Below are 16,518 nucleotides of genomic sequence, written 5' to 3' on the forward strand. Positions count from 1 at the left end.
GTGTTGATGGTTGCTCTGGATAAATCACTCTGGCTACAGAGTCTATTTGGGGGCTGCCTTTGCCTGGGTGTGACATGCCCTTGGGAACTAGATTAGCCAATGTATATGCTCTGAATACGTTCCCGTGCTACAGGGACAGCCCCCAAAGTCACATTTAGAAAGAAGCTGTGCCTGGCTCTGAGTTAAGCTAGTTATTAACTCTCGAGACTGATCATAGTGGCATTTTCTACCTCAGGGTAATTAATGGGCATAATGCATCCTGAGGCAAGAAAACACCAAAGAAGCAGTTTTAGTCTTACTTTAAACTAAGCCAAGCAAGGCCAACAGTGTTCCTCTGAAGAGGGAACACAGGCCCATGTGGTTGATGTTATTACTGATACAAGTGCTTTTAGGAAGCGGTCAACTTTGTGCCAATTCGTACTTTCTTCTTTTATTTTTAATTTTTACTTTTTATTTATTTCAGGCATATCTTCCCTTCCCATCTGCAGAAAGATGGAGCTGAGCGGAACCCAGAGGCAATTAGGATCTACACCACGTGCTGCTTTCAAGAAGAAGGTGAGGAAACACGCTGGCCATTATGCAGAGATCACGGAGATGAAGGAAGAGTCACGCTAATGAAGACAGGAAGGACGATGAACTCAGACTCAGGGAGACAGGAAAGTGAATAAAAGCACCAGACTGAAACACAGCAGCAATTTTATTCCAGCAGCAATCTTCTGAAACAGAAATTGGCATTAAAAACGCGTTTATAATGAACGACCAGCAACCTCCACAGACCAGCAGCATTCATGTGGGGGACAGAGGATCAGTCAGCAGCAAGGTCAGAAGCTGAAATGGGTGCTGGAGCCCCAGAGACCCCCATGAGAAAGAGCCACCAGCTGTCTCCCCCTGCCGCAGTGAGCTGACGGATCTGGCAATTCTTCTTCAGGCATCAAGGTCCTGATCTTGCTCCCAGCAAAGTCAAAGGCAAAATTCCCATTGTATGATGGATCATAACTAATTTCCTGCAAGCTCGATGAAGTTGCTCGAGCCAGCTTCCAAAAACAAGCCAATGCATTTTAAAACCACAGCTGGGGGTCTACTGTATTATAACGTGACCCCTGAGAGGGTACAAATTGCTGTGAGGTGAGTCCTCCTAGCTATTGTTTTAGGCTGCTGACTCAGGAAGACAGGGCCGCCTTGTTCCACATCTGAAAGGGCTTTGTTATTTATTTTGGAACCACACAGACTAGAAACGCTTTGGGGTTGTTATTTGTGGGTGGAAGGGGGGGGGGAGGTTAGGGTGTTTGTTTTTTTCCCTCTGCCAACACAAATTGTGAGGAAACTCAGGGTTCACAAGGAGCAACTTTCTGGAGCGGTGGGGGTGTCGTGCAATTCCTGCAAGTCGCTAATAAATGCCAAGGAGAGAGGGAGTGAAGTAGGATGCTGATTAAAGGACCCCTCCTCAGCAACCAGGGCCGCCAATGCTACACCCCAATACACTCGTGTGAGTGTAGGTGCAGCACGCCAGAGCTCAAAGCAAGATCAGCGGCTGTGCTTGGCAGATTATTTCTGATCATTGCACAGGTCTAGAAAGCCGGTTGCTGTTGAGGTTGAAGCCACAGTGCACCACTGGCATGGCCAGGTCCCCCTAGCACACCAGCGATTTCTGCTGCAGAGAAGCTGGTCAATCTACCCCTTACATTGCTGTGGCTGTTGCCTCGTTTCTGTTTGTCCGGTCCTGAATTTAGCCCACACTTAACTACATGCAGAAATAAAATGGGCCTATCGCTTTCCTATCAGCAATTTATGGAACATTAAAGCCTGAATTGGCAAAAGTCCCACTTCACAGAGAGCAAGATCAGGCGCTCGTGCAACGCTTCACGTACAATTACTTTTAACTCGGCTCAGTTACCAGTGAACTATAATATCTGCGAGAATTTTTAAATGGATCATTTTGTCAGTTTTTCTCCTTACACTTGCTCTGCCTTAGACACTTGTCACCAATTTTATTTAATTAGCACCGCAATTGTATTAACACCACATTTTTTTAAATTTAATTATGCTTCTGCAGTACCCCAGCTTGTTTTGTGCAATTAGCGCTCTACTTTCATACAAATTAATCTCCCTGGAGAACTGCATCGAAAACAGAGAAAAAGAAGAGACCTCATTTAATGGAAGTAACAACATCAACTGACTATATGTGCATGTAGCCTTCATATGTTGCCAAACACACAATTTGAGGTTTGCGCCTCTTGTACACACAAAATGATCAAGCAGTTTTACCAGGAGTGAATTATTCTGCTGTCAGTAATTTTATTTTGTTGGGGGATTTCCATTCTGGGTGTTGTGCAAAGAGTTAAGTCCATGCTCTGCTGTATCAGACAATTTAATCTGGAGAGGAGAGGAGGAAGACTGGTTCCTGTATCTGGAAAACATTTGTTTTATCGGGGAATGTAAGAGTGCCTCTAACAGCCCTTTCTCACTTCAGCAGCAGCCACAGACAATCTGAGGCAGATTTAGGGTATTTCAAGCCAGGGACGGCTCAGCTTCTGCCATCGCCCTTCTGTGCGGAGATTTGTTTAGTGTTTTGCCTGGCCTCTGTGTAAACAGTGATGAACCTGAACCACTAACCTCTCCTCTGCTTTGCTCATAAGGCGAACAGCAAAGTGCAGCCAATTCCTCCGGAGGAAGCAGCAGATCAGGCGGCCTTTGCGCATTATCCTCAGAGTGCGTGAGGGCAGTCAGCAACGTAAATGTCATGAAAAGACAGTGAGAGTGACAGCAGGATGACTGGCTGGTTAGGAACCATACAGCACTGACCACAAGCTGCTTCTGAGTCCTACCAATAATCAGAGAAATTGGACCTATGGTGGACACCTGAGGCCATCACCAAGATGAGAACTTGGCACATTTTTGCACATTTTCACCAGCTCAGTTTCACGGAAAATAATACCCTTGCTATTGCCCTCATAAAACATTGACCATGGCAGCAGGTCTCTCCATCCTTCCCAAATCTGGCAGTGTGGCAAAGACACATCATCTTCAGGTATCCCTCTTAGAGTTACCCACTTCTGGAGCAACCACATCTGCCCCAGCTTATTGCACCATCCACTAAGGGTCAGCACTGAAACCCAAGCAGGCTAGATCAAAAGCCACATAGTGAAAAAGAGATGAAGGCATAGGTGCCCAAAGCACGTTCACTCGCACTCATTTCAGGCCTAAAACTGCAGTGTTTTTCTACCAGTCTTCAGAGGGAAGGAGTTGAAGACCCCCATACTGTAAGAGGTTTCTCCTACAAAACATTGTCCATGCCACAGAAGAGCTGGAAATAGTGTCAGGAGGAAGAGTTTGGCCAGTTTGGATATTACTCCAAATCCTTGTCCTTTAGAATTGCACTAGTTTTACACAAAGACAACCCACAACACTTACATTTGATCATAAGTACCAGAAGAGTAAGGTTTTTCACATTGTTACAGCTTCTCCTGCTTGCTCAAACCGTGATGGAGAACAGATAATCTTTAGAAGAAAAGCACAAATGGAAAGCTGGTTAAAAAGTGGGGAAGCGTCAATCAGCCACACAAAGCTGACAACAGATCAAAGACCGTATCAATGATTAACAGGAGTAGATCAGGGATTTTTGTTTTTTCAAAGCTTATTCTGAGCCAGCTGAAAGTGAAATACGTGGTGCTACAACCTTCCGGTGTGTTTCAGCATAAAAGAAAGTCCTACTTCATATCCATCAGCAAACTGCAGACCTGGCATTTCTCTTCACTTCTTGAAACTTCACCCTTCAGTCGATCAAACAGGCTGTTCTGAGCATCTGACAACCTTGCTGTAGCCAACTCGAGTTAAACATCAAAGAAATAAAAGCCCAAGACCTGGCTTGATGTTTCTTGTGGTCTGGGATAGTTGAACACGAAAAGAGTGGCATAGTGAAACTTGGCTTTATCCCATTATCATCAAACAACGTTTTGTTGGTTTGGCATGTTCTGGTTTTAGGCATGTAATAGGAGAAAATTTGGCTTGACTTAGTGACAGAGGGGCTTAAAAGGGTTGAGAGATGTGGGGTCATTGTGGAAAAGCGTGGAAAAGAGTCCAGAAGAAGATGCCTTCCCCACTGCCCCTGATGCTCTCTGGAGGATGTAGAGTCTGAGCACAGCTTGGAAGGAACAAGCTTTGAACCTTTTTACACCCTATTATCTGTACATCTTTGAGTTTATGCCTCCTGTGACACCTCAGGTAGGCTACATCTAGGACAACCTGGTACCTTTAGAAGTCCATGGGGCAGTGACTCCATCTCGCCCTGTTTTCTCCCCAAAAACTTACAAGGAGGACTGCGATCAGAGTTGCTTCTTTGGTGGAGGCAACACTTCACCCCCATTCTCCCTTGTATCAGGGCCCCAGCATTATGCAGGTGGGGCTGTCACGTTGGCCAGCATCAGTGCCTGGGTATTGCAGCCCCTTCGTCTTCCCCCCCAGCAGGTGTTTGCTTTTCTAGCTGCTCAGATGCAAAGCACCAGGGTTCTTCTGGCCAAAAACCTAGTGACAATCGGCATTGCAATGCTCAGCCACACATTTCAGTGATACCTCCAGCTAACGGGTTTCTCGTTAGCACATTAAAGCACTGCTGGCTAAAAACCCCTTGTTAGCACTTGCTGCATGGAGCAGTTGATCACTTCAGCAGCAGACCAAGTTACTTTAGAGATTAATGGCACTGCCGTTCGGCTTTGTCCTTTCTATTTGTTAACTAGTTCGTTCTGCAAATAATAAATACGGAGGGGGGGAAAAACCCACAACCCTATTCTCCAGAACACCACTGTGAGGAGACAGGATTAGAATGACATCAAGTGGCTTTCAGCGTGACTTTGTGCAGTGTCAGGGTAGACATTCATACGGCAGCACAATTATTCAGTCAATCCCACTCCCTGTCAAGTCAATGGATACTGTGCCAGTGACTTCAAAGGAAGAAGGATCATGCCCTCCTGTGCATTTTAGGGCTTTAACGGAGGTTTCTAAAAGCATTTTTTAAACAAAGTAATCCCATTTATTTTTCAGAGAAGCGTGCAGAAACAGCAGACTTGCTAGCTGCTAGGGAATTCCATTTTTTTTCCAGTTAATTGTGTTCCTAAGCAGAATGAGAATGAAAACCGAGATCTTTTTTAATCTTCTGAAATGTGAAAATTCCAAAAATTGCAAAGCTCAGTCGGGATCAATGCAAGTGTTGTTTTTCAGCAACATCAAAACATGTTGTTTCGGTTTTGATATCTGTTTCATAAGAGATTACACTGTCATAGAGCATGCAAAATAAGTATTTCAGTGATGTTTTAGTTGAAAGAGACACCAGAATGGCCCAGTATGACAAGATCTGGATGGACTGTCTGGACCACATTGTAAGCTCTTCACTCTGGGGTTTATTTGTAACTGAAATTTAGAGTGCATTGATTTCTCATTCTCTGATGGGAAAAAATAAAATAAAAAAAAGTTTTGTAAGAAAGTTTTGTAGTAGTTTTTTGCATCATCCACTAGCTCACAACGTGCATTAAGGAAACATTTGTAAAGAGTTAATATACGATAAATAGATACTGTGGGCATGCTACAGGCGTGAATATTATGTATTACAAATGCTCATAAGAATACAAGTGTGACAGAAATTGAGAGAAGCCTGTTGACCTTCTGGCCTCTACAGCAATTGATTAACCATATACTAAGACACCTATTTATCCTGTATTAACCATTGTCTAGCTTGGCCTGTTTGTACAGCCTGCTCTTGACAGAAAGCAGGACCATTTCTGTGAGAGCCACCTCGCACCAGTGCCCACGGCGATGTTTCAGGTCTGGAGGCCAGCCTCCCCCTCCAGGCCCAGCACCCTGGCCGAGGTGCTGAGTGGGTGCTGGGTGATGTTCATGCCCCTGCTCGCCTCTGGCAGGGCAAAATGCTGGAGGAGACAACAAGCAGCAAAGGGGTGGGAGCAGAGGAAGATTTACGCCCTCCCAGGTCATGAGGCCGCTGGTTCTCACATTGTCCAACTTAATGTACTGCTTAAAGGCCACGGCAGCAAAAGCAAGCAATCTGTCAAGCTAATTTTTTTTTTTTTTTTAATCACCTTCAGAGTCCTGAGCAAAACTATCCCCTGTCAGCAGTTCCAGGAGTCACCCTGTCCTGCTCTGCCCCTACTTTTTTGGAGCACAGATGCTCTTGATGCGCATCAGGCAGGGATGCAGTGCTACCTGGCACCTGCAGGATGGATGCCAGCAATCCCACCCTCTGTACGGCTAGCCTCTTCCCTGTTAGCCTGGCAAAGCACAGCCACAGCACAATAAAATGTATCCTGCTGAAGTACAAATGCGGTTGTGTTTACAGCAATGAAGAACAGTGTGTTGAAATAGCTGTAGCATTTGAGATATCCCAGTTCACGTTGCTGGTTTACGGAAATCTTAAGAGGCTTATTACATTAGCTCTGTTTCCCTGGTTAAGCAAAATCAGCTTTAAATCACTCTTCCCCAAGAGAAGTAAATGGAAAGAACAGGTAGCATGTATTAGAAACACTCAGATTTTACCAAAATCAGTTTAAATTAACACTGAATTTTTCACCACAAGTATTCACTAACTCATTTGCAGTGAGACATATATCAGCTTAAACTCACACAGAGGTTTACTTCAGCCATTAGAGGACAAACTAGTTCAGGCAGACCCCCATCTATTCCCACAGTCGCTAACACTGTCATTACTTCTAACCTGAATGAGACGCACCAGGCTGAGCTTTCGATCTGCTGCTGAAGATGTGAGATGTTGACAGTCATCTTTCATATTTAAATACTGAGGGCATAAAGGTGGGTAGTTTCAAGATGGGTTGCAGCACATGCAAAACTAAGAATCCAGGAAAAAAGGACTGTGCTGTGAAGAAAAACTGCTACTTTTTTAAAGGTAAATTCAGCATCAATGCCCTGGTGTGCAAGCCAATAAATATCTACAGAGTAGTGACAGCTCATCTACACAAAGCACCATCACGGGTGCTTCTACACCACCGTGTCCCTGCATGCCCTGGCCTCTAACACCGGCCCTGGACCTGCATGCTGACCACAGATAAGGTCCTCAGGCCAGTTCCCCATCTCTAAAGCACAGGATAACCAAGCAAATTGTGATAAAGCTGATCACCCTATATGCCTCCCATAGTGTAATACAGCATCGCCGTACCATGAACTTTCATGGTTCTTCATTACACTGAACAGGCGGGCATTGCTAATTTTTGCCAAGTCAACATGGCTCAAGCCAGAAAAAACAAAGTCACTGCTCATAGCACTGCAAGCCTCATATAACAGCATCACCAACAGAAGGAGAAAAAACTCCCAGAGAACAAAACAGGAAGCAAAGGGCAAGGTGGAGCTGCATTTCCTAATTCCCAGTGGTCTGTACATAAGTCTCCATATGTTTCCCCACAACAGACCTGTTATGTGCCAATTAACCCCTGTTCTGGCTAATTCTCTAACTTTGCTGTAAGATTATTCTCATTTCACTGAAGAAGGGGAAACCGAGGAGATATGGAGAGACAAAGAAAGAGGAAAAAAAGCCTTGCCCAGCCTGAAAGATTGCACTGCAAAGAATAGATTAAAGATTTACAGTCCTAGCAGACACAAAGCTTGTAAAAATTATCTTTTTTTTTTTTTTTTTCTTCAGAATTTTACCATCTGGCTGCTATTGTTATCATTATTATGGAAATGTTTTTACTGTCACAGGGAAGTAACAGCAGTGGCACTATCTGACAATGCAACATCAAGAGGCGGCGAGACAAGTTTGCTAAGAGCCTGCAATGAACAGAGCGCTATCTCCATACCAAAACAGAAATTCTGGGCAGTGTTTCCCATTCACCTGGCTTCCATCCTCTAGATATTTCCTGCTTAAGTACACTCATGTCGTTCCTCCTAGAAGTACTTTTCTTCTTTCCAAAAGATGCTTCTTGCAACAGTCCTGATGCAGAAACACAGATTGACTGTTAGTTTTACAATCATCTGAGCTGATAGATTGATCCATCGATCTGTTATTTGTCTGTCTTCATACAAGTATCGTGTTGCTGGGTGGTTTGCTGTTACTTTTAGAAACAGGTAATCATCTGGTCAATAGAGCAGAGACGGTTCAATAAAAGATGCAGCAAAAGGAATTCACTGGGTCCTGAACAAGTGAATTAATGGTTTACAAGATCTTAATAAATCATCAGCTACTTCCTCATGTATGTTATGGGAAAAGCTTCGAAAATGTCCAGAGGGCCAGGTGCCCTCATCAGTGGCAAAGACCACAAAGAAAACTACTCACAGTCGGAGGGCTGGGAAGTAGAAAACACTTGTATGATGTGACTGGACATGATGAAGATTTTCTTGGGAAACACCACAAGAATCACGAAGCGAAACACCAAGACAACCAGGTGCTGTCTGGAGGTTAATTGTGGCCATCAGAGATGAGTGGTTACAGGGACGTGCCCGTTTAAAATTAACGAGGAGGTTGTGAGCTTCTACAGCTCTTTATAGGAGAGGCTGTGGAAAAGGACAGAAGGTCCTCACGCAAAGCTAAGCAAACCAAAACATTGTTTCGTCTTCTGAATGGGATTTGATAAAGTGGGTAGAAATAGATATTTGCCTGGAAACAGCAAGAAACCTTACTGATGGTCTCAATGAACTCAAGAAAAAAGTGCTGACTGGAGCCCACTGGATAATACAATGTGTGCAAGTCAAGGCACCCAGACAGTTCTTCTTTTCTGGTACATTTAGTACTTCTTAGGGCCAGCCAAAGAGGAAAATAGAAACAAATGGACAAGAAACCACATGTCACTGCTCCTTAAAAAGCATCCCATGCATGGCATATGCTATGGTGGGCATGGCAGCAGTCAAACATTACCACAACTGCACCGATTGCCCATGTAGCCAAGGTAACCAAGATTTCTTGGCACTACTCGCAAGAGGAAGAGGACCCTTTCCTCCTCCTCACCAGTAAATTGATGCCCACTGCTGGCAAGGCAAGGGGTGACCTGGCAGGGGGTGCGCTGGGGGCTTTGCTCCATCCCGTTGTGCTGTGTGGGAGAACAGTGTTCACACGGTTATCCCAACGAAAGCTTCACTGCCTTGGACTGCTGCCGAAAATTAGGAGGATATTTCCATGCAGCCTCACAGACTAGCTCTCTTTTAATGTTTTTACTCTGCTCGATGACTTAAATCCAGGCTGTGAGTTCATGTTCCTGGAGATTCCTGGAGGTGCTGTAAAAGTATGAAATAAAAAGACAGACCCTATCCCAAGGAGTTTACAGTCTAAATACAGGTCAGGAAGATAACAGATGAACAGGCAGAGTGGGGAGCGCAGCTGAGATTAACCAGGGATAAAATAGAGAGGAGGAAGAGGTGGGGATAAAAGACTCAACCCGATGAAACCCATACAAAACTTGGAGGGAGATGAGAAGGTCCTCCAAAGCACATGCTGAAAAAGATTAAAGAGGTAGGAGGAGAGGCAGGAAATGATAGCACCAATGAAGCCAAGGCAGGGGAAGGTTTCCAGAGAAGCAGCACCGACTGCCCTGAAGGTAGCTGGCAGAGACGAGAGGGCATTAAGAACTGTTTGACCACGTCCCCCACTGCCCCTTCCAAAGTTTTGTGGTGAAAGTTCAGGGATATCCATTGCCGCAAACTATCAAGGCGAAAAGGGCTGTTGATTCTGGGGTTAGGTTTTGTTTTTCTTTAAGGGCGATAGGGCTTGAGAGATTCCCTTGAGCCTACTCTTTTTATAATCCTTTTGGGATTAAGTAACTCCAGACACATTTCCCTGGGGGCTGGATCCCCTTTCAGTTTGGCAGGCTGGATAGGCAGCTGCATCTCTCCCTGCAGAGGGGGTGGATGTTAACTATCTCCCTGCCACTGTCTCCGCACCATGCTTGACATCCTTTCAGGGTTTTAGCCCAGGATCAAAATGGCTTTTACTTTCTAGGACAGATGCAACATATGGAGCAGCAAAAGGATGTGCTGCCATCCTTTGAGAAGCACCAGAGGGCTATGGTGCATCTAGACACGTGGCAGGGAACCGAATAGCCAGCCCAGCCTGGTTCCCAAATGTCACGCTGAATGCTGCAGCCGTGGTTGTGCAGCACAACTTCATGCCAATGTCAAGTAGGGGAGAGGGATGCAGGCTGGAAGAGCAAGCAAGTACCTTTGTGTGGGCGAATGTTTCCTTCTGTAGTACGTGTATACACACATTTGGGACACCTACTGTACTAAACCACTGGCAGGCTTGTTTTCCTGATATTTGGAAGAGAAGAGAAATATCCTCTCCTAACCTGAGAAGGCAAAGCACTCACAAAAACCTGAAGCCGTATGATCTCATCAGATACAGAAGCTTACCAAATAACCCCAAACTGCGTTTGTCCTGTTGAGGATGCTCACTGTATGGCCTGAGCACAGCCTGTTCCCATGGCTCTCACAGTGTGACAGTCTCACAGGTCAGTCCATGCAGGGCGACTCGAAACCTGAACTTCCCCAGTTCACAGATCATCAGACTTACTCCTTAATTAAAAAATCCTACCACTGGCCTCAGTGAGGACAAAGCCAGTCTAACCCAAGGTAAAACCTCATCCCTATTATCTGAGAGCCTCTATTAGCAGTTTTGTTTTACCCTCCTTTCAAGAAGCTCCCTGTTACAACACGCTCACATACTTGGTTTCGATGTTAGCTCAGTAGCTGACAATGAACCTGTCCAATATCTGCTAGGAGAAGGCAAACGTGACAAACCTGCAGTGGTGATACATTTCATTTTGCAGTGATGGGATGGGTAGTGAAGCAAGAAATCACCTCCTGAGACAGCATGGGAAAATTGGAAAATGGTCCTTGTGCTTCCTGAGAGTGATATCTTGAGGGGAGTAGCTGGTGCCGTAACTTACACAAGCCACTAAACTTCATTAGTGGAAAATTGAGTAAACATCATTAGAACCTGGCCAGCCCCTGCTCTTTGCTGGCTTTGTTTGGGGAAGCCATGGCACCAGAAAACAAGGAAGCAGAAAACTCATTTTTCTGCCTCACAGGGACACTTCTTTCTCCTTGCACAAGCCGAGCTCCTGCACAGCGCACATGGAAAACGTGGCCATCGTGATTCCCCTTCCGTGCTGGGATGGGAGAAACACCTGCACATTTACAGAAAGATTACATTAGGGAAGTAAAGCCACCAGCTGTGCCAGCCAGGCAGCGTGAGGTGTCACATGCATTTGCCTGGTGTTCCCCTCCTCGCAGAGCCAGCACGAGCCCCATGTGGGGTGCTGTGGGTGGCACCCGGCCAGCGCAGATGCCTGCAGCTCGCACAGCCTCATTTTGCACCTCGTGGTTGGTGACAGCGCTTGAAGAAGGCAGGTGCTGGAGGGGACGGGGCTCATGTGCTGCCTTCCTGTGCAGTTGTGCAGTCAGAGTCCCCCGGTGGCTCGGTCAGGGTCGGTGCCAGTCCTGCTTTGCACTGCAGTCCCTGCAAAGAGTGCGGTCTTTATGGAAATGTCAGGCCCGTGTGTTTATTCTCTGTGGGCAGAGAGTAAATCTAATTAAATCAGAAGGCTTCCAAAGGGTCATTTAGGCAAATTTGTGGAGCATATTAAATTACACTACTACCATTTTCCTGCGGTTTTGGCCTCACAGTCTGAGGGACAGGGGCTTAGAGCAGATAAACTGATGGAAAGTTCCTCAATCTCCAAGGAAGGATGGGAGAACGAGTGGTCTGTTCACATTTTCCCATAAGTATCACAGTAGCAGCCTGTGAGGGAAGGGTTTATTTTAGGAAGAGCTATTTTGAAAGCTAAAGTGTCATATCCTGGCTGGCTCTTTTCGTGGTGTTACTATAATCATCCGGTTATGACAAGCATAATGCAGAAAAAGCAACCTCTATTTTTTTTTTCTTTTTTTTTGGGGGGGAAAGAAACAATGCAACTGGGATATTTTTGGACAAAGGCTGTCATTTTATTTCTCGATATGCTTTTTGCTTTTCCCTCTCATCCAGCCCTATTTATAAAGCATCGGACGATAGATCTAGGAACTGCCTGTCCTTTTCGCTGCAGAAGCCTGTGCTGGCAGCTCTGCCCAGCCAGGCGCACCTGCGAGGGTTTGCTGAACCTAGCACAGCAAGTGCTTCTCCAGCTGGCACGCGGGCTGCCCTGCTCTCACCCAGCCCTGGCTGGGGACACAAAACCACGTGCAGGCCCTGGTTGGTGAGCAGTCGCCATCCTCACTATCTGAGCACTCTCTGAAACCAGCCTGGCGTTACCTGCCTCCAGGCTCGGAGCACGCCCGCTGTCCCCAGGGTGAAGGGATCAGGCTTTGGCACAGCAGCCGTGAGAGATGGGAGGTGGCTGGGTGGGCTGGACAGTGGTCACTGCACTGGTCCTGCTGGTGGCATGTGCATCTGGTGATCTTGGGATCGCTGGCGTTAATGCCCAGGAGCTTGTCTTGGCTTAAGCCATGTTTTCTGTGCACCAGACAAACAAGACAAACACAGACTGCATCTTCCCCTGTGCTGAAGTAGCTCCTGCTTTGAATTCAAAGGCAGGAGTAGGAAATTGATATACTTTCTAATTTATTGGGGGAAAGATAACTCGAAGAAAACCAAGGAGACTGCTCTCAATTTATGGAAAGCGGGCGCTTTTAAACAGTGAATGAGTGAATGTTGAAAGAGTCCTGCCTATAGAGCTACGTGCATTTAATATTCAGAAGACTCACAGGAGATGCTAAAGTGCCCTCAGCTCAGAAAATTAATAAAATATTATCTCACGAGTGAACTTCAAAAGCTTTGGCAGTTCCATTCATTCCACTTCAGATAAGCAGCCAAAATATTGCAATATCCTGCTAACCTGATGTGAAACATCCAGCTTTCCTTGGCCGGTAACATTGGGTTGGAAATGTGTGAACAATCTTTAATATTAAATATTTAGTCATTTCATCTGCTCTGCTGTGTCTCCCTATGCGTGGGTCCAGTATTCCTGCTTCTAAAGGTAGACCTAGGCTCGGAGAGCCAGCGGGGCTTTGGCAAAACAGCAAGTGTCCTGAAGACGTGGGATTAAAACCCAGGGTTTGGCAAGTCTGGCAGCCTTGTATTTAAGGGGGAGCTGTCCAGAGATCTCTCCTCCTGGGGCAGGACGACTCTGGCTGATGGGCAAAGTGATCAAGTCTGAATTAGACCTGGCAAGAGGACACCATGTGAGGAGAGGTAATTTTAGGGATACCTGGGGCTTTGTGCTCACCTTGTCTCCCAGCAGCCCAGCCACTCTCAGTTCTTTCCCTCTCTCTTCACAATTGTCTGGGATTTTGTATTTTGTGTGTTTTTGTGTTGCTGTTGTTTTGTTTTGTTTTGTTATTTTGTCTTGTTTGTTTGTTTTCCCAAGACTCCTCTTGCCATAGCAAACTACTGGCCATACCAGAATTTAAGTTATTGGCACCAGGTGAACCTTTTAATTCTGAGCTGTCGAGGGACCCTGCCTTTCCTCTGCAGACAGGCAGAGGAGAGAGGAGGTCTCTGGCTGACCCATGCCAGCATTCAGGGCTCGTGCTCCACAGCACCGAGCCCCAGCACATGTTGGGGATGCAGATGGGGGCCTAGCAGAGATCCCAAATTAACCTGATGTCTGTAGGAATCCAGGTGGACTGCAGCCTCCCAGAGCGAGCCCAGATATTCGCTTCACCCCAAACTGACACTCTCATCAGCGTATTGTACAGACATAACAAAAATTAAATCCCTGTGGCATCTGATCCTCCTCTCATCCCTGCTGCCAGTCCCTCCGTATGAGGGCTGGAGCCCGGGGAGAGCGTTATTAATCTGTCGATGAACATGAAATGCTAGCGCTCGCAGGACTGTCAATCCAGCACAAGTAATGAGTTAAATATATATATTTATATTTAATTTCCAATTCATCAGTAATTCCCGACAGATGGAATCCTTGCATTTCAGGTCAACTTGACATTGCCAGCGCTCAAAGGTCCAAGTGAGCATTGCCAAATTTAATGAGCTGCAGTAACAATGTCTCCACATTATTGGACTAATTACTAGCTTCTGAAAAGAAAAGAAAAAAAAAAAAGAGGGGGGAGGAAGAAAAAGAAAATCCTCTAAACAGATGAAACTTTAATTAACAGCATTTTGAGACGTTACTTATTATGGAGCAAATGCCACTTCAAAGTGAAAATAGCCTCTAGGTGGATAACAGATCTCATGAAGGGTACGGGCGTCAATTCAGTACTGACTTGCTTCGCATGCACGGCTCTCAGCCCTCAGAGCAACCAGACTTCGTGGCAGCAGCGCTTGTGAGGCAGAGTTTCCACCTCTGCCGAGCACCCCAGGCACACGGAGAGCTGCTGCAAGCCGATGCTGCCTCTTGAAGCAGGACATGGGACACACTGGTTGCAGCCTGGCGAGATCCGGGGCTTGGCAGGACTTCCTGATGTGAGATTTGGGGCAGGAAATACATTTTGGGTTTGTTCGAAGCCGTGGCTACAGGCTTGGGCTTCCAGGTTGAGAGTCCGAGTTTGGCTGAAGCCTGTGCGCCTTTAAACTTGTGGAGCTAATAATGGGATTTTGCCTCAAATGAATGAAGCAAATGCAAGGCTAATTTCTTCAAATTAACTCGAAGCAACTTCTGTTTCTCTCGCTCTCTCACACACACTCTCTCATTCATTCACTTATCTAAACAGACAGAGAAAAAAAAAAATCCTAGCCTTCAAACTAATCAAAATATTTTCCCTGTGAACTGAGAAGGAAGAAAAGGAAGAGGTTTGTTGCTACTTCTATTTTTGAATACTGAGCCTTGCTCAGATCTGCCGTGATGAGGGGCCATGTCAAATTGACTAGATCAGATAACAGCAGGCTGCAAAAACGTTTCCTTACCCTGCAGAGACCTTCATGAATCTATTCATACCTTGCTGGCTTCAACCACCTTTGGAAGCCCCGCTGCTTTGAACGGCGACTGCAGCAGCCCAGAGCAGGCTGGCACATTCAGGGGGATCCAGGACACAGAAATCGTGCTGGTCTGCAAAGCCCCACGCTGCTGTCCTGTCCCGTGCCATCGTGCAGCAGCCCCCAGGCAGGAGGAGACAGGGATGGATAAGGTTTGGCATTGCATGGATGTGCAGCATGCATGCTTGCTGTGAATTCAGCTTTCCTAGTGCTGGACGTGGAGGGGAAGCCTCAGATTTATTTAGGTGTGGGGATATATCTCAATTTCCCCCCTTTTTTCTTTTAGGTAGAGGAAAGCCTCTACCTTTGGAGCATTTTCTGCCCCAAGAAAGGGACTGTAATTGAAGCCATTTGGGGGGAATAGAACAGCAAGTGCTCCGTTGGCAGTAGAGGGAAATACAGGGAAGTGTCCCCCAGGACACTTGCAAGGCACAGCCTGGGTGGTGAGCGTGATCTTCAGCCCCCACAGCTTTCAAGCACAGCGCTGCAGGCAGGGGCAGGGGCTGCTGCAATGACTGGGGACCCTCCCTGCGGCAGAGGGTGAGCAAGACGCAGCCTGAGTCACAACGCCTTCCTCCTTCAAGGCTGAATCACCTCCACGAGGCTGGGAAAACAAAAAAAAAGACATGCATCACAGCTCCTCGCCTCGGCTTTCTGCTTGCATAGGTCCCTGCCCTCCCAGAGCAGCTCCTATCGCATCCCAGCAACCAGACCAGTAACATTTCTGCTTAACAGTTCAATACGGAAAGTTCTCTTCGTGACCACCTCTCCCTGCTCTGCCCTCAAAATAAAATACTAAATTAAAAAAAAAAAAAAAAAAAAAAAAGTAAGCAGCAGCAACTAGGAGGCTGGTGGCTATGTTTAGCTGGAACAGGATTTGAGGTTTTGAGGGAAAACCCCTGGCTGCAATGCACCTGGCTGATGCAATCAGAGCAAGAAATGGGCTTCTACCTATCAGAAGAGGGATCCTGACACCAGTGGGTGTGTGGCTGCTCCGTTACTGAGAAAGAGAGGGTCGCAGGGCCTGCAGACTGAGGTGTACAAAAGGCGAATATACCACAAAGGAAGGGCACCTGCGTTGCAGAGGGTGCCTTGGAGGATTCCATACTGCTGAGCTGCACTCAGCTCACAGCCATATAACAGCCTTCGTGGCCATCTCCCTGCATGCAACAGCCTCCAAAATAATACCTGGATAGGTCCTAGCCCACTTAAGCTATGATTTTCCCCATAATGACAACAAAGATGACAGCCACCACTTAGCCAAATGCTGCTGGCTCCTGCTGTGCTCCCTGGCCCAGCCCAGGCTCTTCACCAGCGCCAGTCCCACCTGGGCTGGACACAGACCCAAGGTTTCCTCAGCCATCTGGCTGGGTGGCTTCTGTGAGGCTTTGTGCCACTGCTCTTCTCTGTCTGGGAGCTGGTTCCTCTTCCAAGCCACTGCAGTCTCCTCCAGTGCCCTCAGCTTTACTGGTGCCCGTGACACCTGGGACACCCTGACCACTGGCATGGAAGCCTCCGAGGCCGCCTGTGGGATGAGAGCAGCTGGCCGGTTTCCAGGCCTGTGGTTGCCATCTTTTGTTACTGGAAAT

The 16,518-nt window shown here is 46.6% G+C and overlaps 1 long non-coding RNA gene across 14 annotated transcripts in view; it reads right to left on the bottom strand.

The window, feature by feature from the left end:
• Positions 1 to 13,854: 13,854 nt before the first annotated feature.
• LOC311430867 overlaps positions 13,855 to 16,518 on the bottom strand; it is a 76,455-nt gene continuing 73,791 nt past the window's right edge. For 12 of the 14 annotated variants that reach the window (XR_014689072.1, XR_014689074.1, XR_014689075.1 and 9 more), the window contains one exon: positions 13,855 to 15,533. This is a non-coding gene — a long non-coding RNA (uncharacterized lncRNA). The remainder of the gene's footprint in view (positions 15,534 to 16,518) is intronic. The other 2 variants (XR_014689073.1, XR_014689079.1) reach the window with 1 other exon arrangement.

Source organism: Aythya ferina, assembly GCF_964211825.1.
Source record: "Aythya ferina genome assembly, chromosome: 2".
NCBI lineage: Eukaryota > Metazoa > Chordata > Aves > Anseriformes > Anatidae > Aythya > Aythya ferina.